Here is a 5,741-nt window from a genome sequence, read left to right on the forward strand (position 1 = left end):
GCACTCCATGACTAGATCCAGCCACTGGAAAGCACCGATCTGGCACCGTAGTGGCTAGATCCGGCCACATGGTGCTCCAGATCGACGTTTTGTTACACCGATGGCCTTTCCGGTGATCGGCCCATGAAAAGAAAAAAGGAAAAAATAGAATAAAAAAGAATAAATTATTTATAAAATTTTAATTAATAATATTTTATATATAATTTAAACATTATTAATATTAATATGATTAAAATATTAAATTTTAAAATTTTAAACTATTAATGTTTTATTTATTAAATTATTAATATATTAAAATTTTAATGAGTATAAAAAATAAAAATTATTAATATTTTAATCATAATAATATTAAATTATAAATAAAATATTATTAATTAAAATATTAATAATTAAATTATACTAAAATATTAATATTTAAATTATTAATTATTAATATTTTAATTAATTATAAATTATTAATATTTAAAAAATAAAATAAAAAAATAATTATATATAATAAAGGATATTTTTATCTTTTTATTTTTTATTTATTTCTTATTTCAAAGCTATTGTTACCAACCAAACACTGTAATAAGTCATAATAATTATTCTTACTCTATTCCATTCATTATACTAAACTACGTAATACTTATTCTATTATATTCCAACCTCATTCTATTCCCACGTAATAACTATTCTACTCCATTCCTATCTATTCCGCGAACCAAACGTGCTATTAGTGGTGTGGCAATCCCAAGTAGTGCTATTTACTTTCTTTTAATTTTAACAGTTTATTTTTTAACATTATCTTTTGTAAGGCTATAAAAGTTGTTATCCTTATTAATGAAATAGTGCGTGATTATCTTCCTCCTTTTTGTTTTTTAGCACTCAATAATCTTTTAAGTTTTTCAAAATTTTAACATGATATCAGAGCATTTATTTTAAAGGACTATGTTAGTGTAAAATCACTTCAAAAAAAAATCTTCAATAGTTTTTTTTCCTTACCTTTTACTATCTATCTTCGAAATACTGAGAAAATGGCCTTTACAAATTTCAATGCGGTTGCTCCACCTGTTTTTACAAGAAAAAATTACCTAATATGGGTAGTAAAATGAAGGCGTATCTTCGTGCGTTCGATCTTTGGGAAATCGTTGAAGTTGCTGTAAATCCTCCTAAGATGAGGCAATCAAACCCAACAATCGCACAGTTAAAGCAACATAGCGAAGAAATTGCAAAAAGGTACAAAGCTTTATCCTGTATTCATTTTACTGTTTCTAACTCGATTTTTACTCATATAATGGATTGTGAGTCTACAAAAGAAGCATGGGACAGGTTGAAGGTTGAGTTTCATGGTAGTGATAGGACCCATCAAATACAAGTCTTAAATCTGCTTAGAAAGTTCGAAGTATTGAAGATAAAGGATGAGGGCAGTGTGAAAGATTACTCGAAAAAGGTTTTGAAAGTAGTCAATCAGTTAAGATTACTTGAGAAAAATTTACCAGAAGAATAGTCAACAAATTCCTTATAAGCTTGTATAAAAAATTTGAGACCAAGATATCTTTTCTGGAGGACTCGAGGGACATGTCCACATTAACCGTGACAAAGCTTGTAAATGTTCTTCAAGGTCAATAGCAAAGAAGAGCTTTGAGGTAGGACAATCATGTAGAAAATGCTTTACTAGCACATGCAAGTGAGAAGAAAAATGGTGATAAGAAACAGGGTAAGCAAAAGGCTCAGTACTTTCCCTGTTCTTACTGTAAAAAATGCAACCATATTGAGTGTTTTTTCTGGTACAAACCAAATGTTACATGCAGGTCTTGTAACCAACTTGGTCATGTAGAGAAAATTTGCAAGAATAAAGCCAATCAAGGAGAAGAAAAAGCTATAGTACCTGAAGAACATGAGGTGAATGAAGAGGTGTTATTCATGGCCAAGATTCCTGAGAGGTTAATAAGCTCTAGAGCATTGGAAGATATGAGTCTCCATCAGCAACATGTTGCCTCTTTTGACTAAGACAATGATAAAATTATTTATCCATGGGAGACTTATAAAGATAAGCATGGGAGTGATTCAGGAACATATGACTCTAAATGATAGATTTGAATTCTAATCCAAATTGAAAGTATTGAAAGCTGACCCTAAGGAGGTGTGTTAGAGTTAGGCTCTGCTTGCAATACTCTTTAGTGTGAAAAGTTAGTTTTCAATTTGGAGAAGTAGTGCTATGTGCTAATTACATGTCTTTTATTTTGTCATTATTTAGTTTCCTTTATTTGGTGGTTATTTAGTTTTTCATGTTAGCCATGTTTTGATAGTTAAAGCAAATGTAAGGGACAACCCACAAACTTAGTGATGTGGTCATCCCTAGTAGTGCTATTTATTTTCTTTTAATTTTATCGGTTTATTTTTTAACATTATCTTTTGTAAAGTTATAAAAGCTGTTATCATTATTAATGAAATAGTGTGTGATTATCTTCTTCCTTTTTGTTTTCTAGTACTCAATAATCCCTTAAGTTTTTCAAAATTTTAACAAATCAATACTTTTTTTATAGACTCACAATCCATTATATGAGTAAAAATTGAGTCGAAAACAGCACAATGAATACAGGATAAAGTTTTGTATCTTTTTGTAATTTCTTTACTGTGCTGCTTTAATTGTGCGATTGTTGGGTTTGATTGCCTCATCTCAGGAGGATTTCCACAACTTCAACGATTTCCCAAAGATCGAATGCATGAAAATATGCCTTTATTTTTACTACCCATATTGGGTAGTTTTCTCCTATAAAAACGGGTGGAGTAGCCGCATTGAAATTTGTAAAGATCATTTTCTTGGTATTTCAAAGATAAACAGTAAAGGGCAAGGAAGAAAAACTAATGGAAATTTTTTTTGAAGTAATTGTACACTAACACAGTCCCTTAAGATAAGCGCTTTGATACCATGTTAAAATTTTGAAAAACTTAAAAGTTTGTTGAGTGCTAAAAAACAAAAAAGAGGAAGATAATCACATACTATTTCATTAATAAGGATAACAACTTTTATAGCCTTACAAAGGATAATGTTAAAAAATAAATTGATAAAAATAAAAAAAAATAAATAGCACTACTTGAGATTGCCACACCATTAAGTTTGTGGGTTATCCCTTACATTTGCTTTAATTGTCAAAACATGGCTAACATGAAAAATCAAATAACTACCAAATAAAATAACCACTAAATAAAAGAAACTAAATAACCACAAAATAAAAGATATGTAATTAGCACAAAGTACTACTTCTCCAAATTAAAAACTAACTTTTCACACTAAAGAGTATTGCAAGTAGATCCTAACTCCAACATCTTTAAGTTTATCAAAATTTTCATGTACAACCTCTGCGGGATAATCTTCCTTAAACCATTTTGGAGATACCCCATGTACCATATATGGCATTTCACAAGCAATCACATCAAGGATTCTACAAGAATGAATTTCAAGGATTTACTTTCCCCTAACATATCAAGCAAAGGGGACCTCCCACCATATTACTGGTGATGAAGTGTTGAGAAACTTTTGGCAACAGATGGCTGCTCTAAATGGATTGATGTGGCCATCTTGTTTGGCATGGTGATTTTATATCATCTCATGTTACTAGGAACGTATCAAAACAGTTAAGCCCTCATATATATGGTTGTTCAATCTTAAGTATAAATTAATCATGTTTATATTGTAAATAGATTATTAAAGTTAGTTTAGTTAGCATGTTGTTATTTCGTTGTAGTGTCTGTATATAAATAGTGTGGAAAACAATTGTAAAAAGTAACTTTCTAGAGAAATGAAATTCAGGGGACATTCCTGATTCCCCTTTTTCATGGTATCAAAGCCAGGTTCATTTCTCTTGAGATTCTTTAGATTTCTTTTCTTGATCATTCATATTCCTTCCAAATACCCATTACAATTTCTGCAAATTTCTCAAGCCTCATGACAGATTCAATGTTTGCCACCTCTGACCTTCGATTGTCAACTTCACCCATTGAAGATCCATTGTCACCATTTTATCTCCACCACTCACACCACCATGGCTCCATCATCATCACTCCTAAGCTGACATCAAATAACTACTCATCGTGGGGCAGATCTTTCTTGCTAGCACTCTCCATTTGAAACAAATCTGGGTTCATAGATGGCTCGATTCCAGAACCTGATGTCTCAGATAAACTCTTTGTGCCATGGACAAGATGCAATAGCCTCATCCTTGCCTGGCTTCTTGAATCAATCTCACCACCCATAGCCTCTACGGTATTCTACATTAGAAAAACATCTGAGGTTTGGGAAACTCTGAAGGAACGCTTCTCTCAACCAAACGTTGCAAGAATTTGCAATCTCCAGTTCAATCTCTACAATATCTCCCAAGGTACAAGATCTGTTTATGCATATTTCATTGAGTTAAATTGCATTTGGGAAAAACTTAGGAATTACAGACTGCTCCCACATTGTAGTTGTGGCAAATATAACTCAACTTGCTTTCAAACTTATATAGATCAATATCAAAAGGATTCGGTATTTAGATTTTTGAATGGACTAAATGAGTCATTCTCTGCTCTTCGATCTCAAATTTTGATGATGAAACCGTTTTCTTTATTGAATGAGGCATATAATTTGGTGATTAGGGATGAGTCACAAAGGAATTTATATTTGCATACTATGCCTATCATAGAGTCCTCTGCCATGGCCACAATGACAGAAGGAAAGGTTAAGTCTAAGGTGGATGTTGTTTGTTCTTACTGTCATAAGAAGGGACATACTAAGGACAAGTGTTATAGATTGATCGGATTCCCACCAGATTTCAAGTTTTCAAAGGGGAAATAACTTCTTAAGAAAGGGAATGTATGGTCTATTAATAGTGTTGGCCCTGTTACATCGAAGGAAGAATATGATGAATCAACTGAATCTTTGTCTTCACTGACTCTTTCTAAGTATCAAATTCAAAAGCTAATGTCATTGATCAATGATCATATTGCTGATGGTGAGAATGAAGAACCAACCAATCCAACTTCTCTTGTGAATTCAGCGTTATCTGGTATAATCTTAAACCCTTTATATATTTCTTCTGATAATTTACCCATTGAGTCATTAGGTTGTCTGTCTGCTGCATTACATTCTTATTCTTATCATAGCAACAATTATTCATCTAATGCACATAATGCATTTTCTTTTTTTAGAGCAATCCCAAATGTTTGTAATACATCTTGGATTATGGATACGGGGGCTACAGATCATATAGCTTGTTATCTAGATAAATTTATTTCCTTTAAACCCGTACATAACATGTACATTCAGTTACCAAATGAAACAAAGGTATTAGTTTCACATATAGGCACAGTCAAGCTTTCCTCATCACTCATACTAAAGAATGTTCTATTGGTGCCTTCCTTTAAATTCAATTTGATCTCAGTTACTGAACTTACCAAGTCTAAAAATATCTTACTGTTGATTACTGATTCATATTGTATTGTCTAGGAACTAAGTTCATGGACAACGATTGGGCTTGCTAAAGCCATTTCTGGACTATACTTTATGCAGGACAAGTGGGATGCACATACTCTTAGTCAAGCTAAAGTTGAACAGTTTATTTCCTTTCCTTCCAAGTTGTTTTCCAATACTTGTAAAAGTTTGCCTAAAAATTTTGATTTATGGCACTTTAGGTTAGGCCATGCTCATTTGAATAGAATCAAACTTATTCATGAAAATTGTGCTAATGTTTCCTCTGTTGAAAGTTTATGTTGTGAAA

The 5,741-nt window shown here is 31.8% G+C and overlaps 1 long non-coding RNA gene across 2 annotated transcripts; it reads left to right on the forward strand.

Moving 5' to 3' along the window:
• Window positions 1–3,789: 3,789 nt before the first annotated feature.
• LOC148764459 (uncharacterized) lies at window positions 3,790–5,741 on the forward strand. Of its 2 annotated transcripts, XR_016025452.1 has the most exons (3): window positions 3,790–4,364; window positions 4,668–5,030; window positions 5,471–5,741. It is a non-coding gene; the product is annotated as an uncharacterized LOC148764459 (long non-coding RNA). The 2 variants fall into 2 exon arrangements; XR_016025451.1 differs by lacking the exon at window positions 4,668–5,030.

The sequence above is a fragment of the Theobroma cacao genome, chromosome 1 (genome assembly GCF_053813885.1).
Source record: "Theobroma cacao isolate CCN51 chromosome 1, ASM5381388v1, whole genome shotgun sequence".
In the NCBI taxonomy this organism is placed as follows: domain Eukaryota; kingdom Viridiplantae; phylum Streptophyta; class Magnoliopsida; order Malvales; family Malvaceae; genus Theobroma; species Theobroma cacao.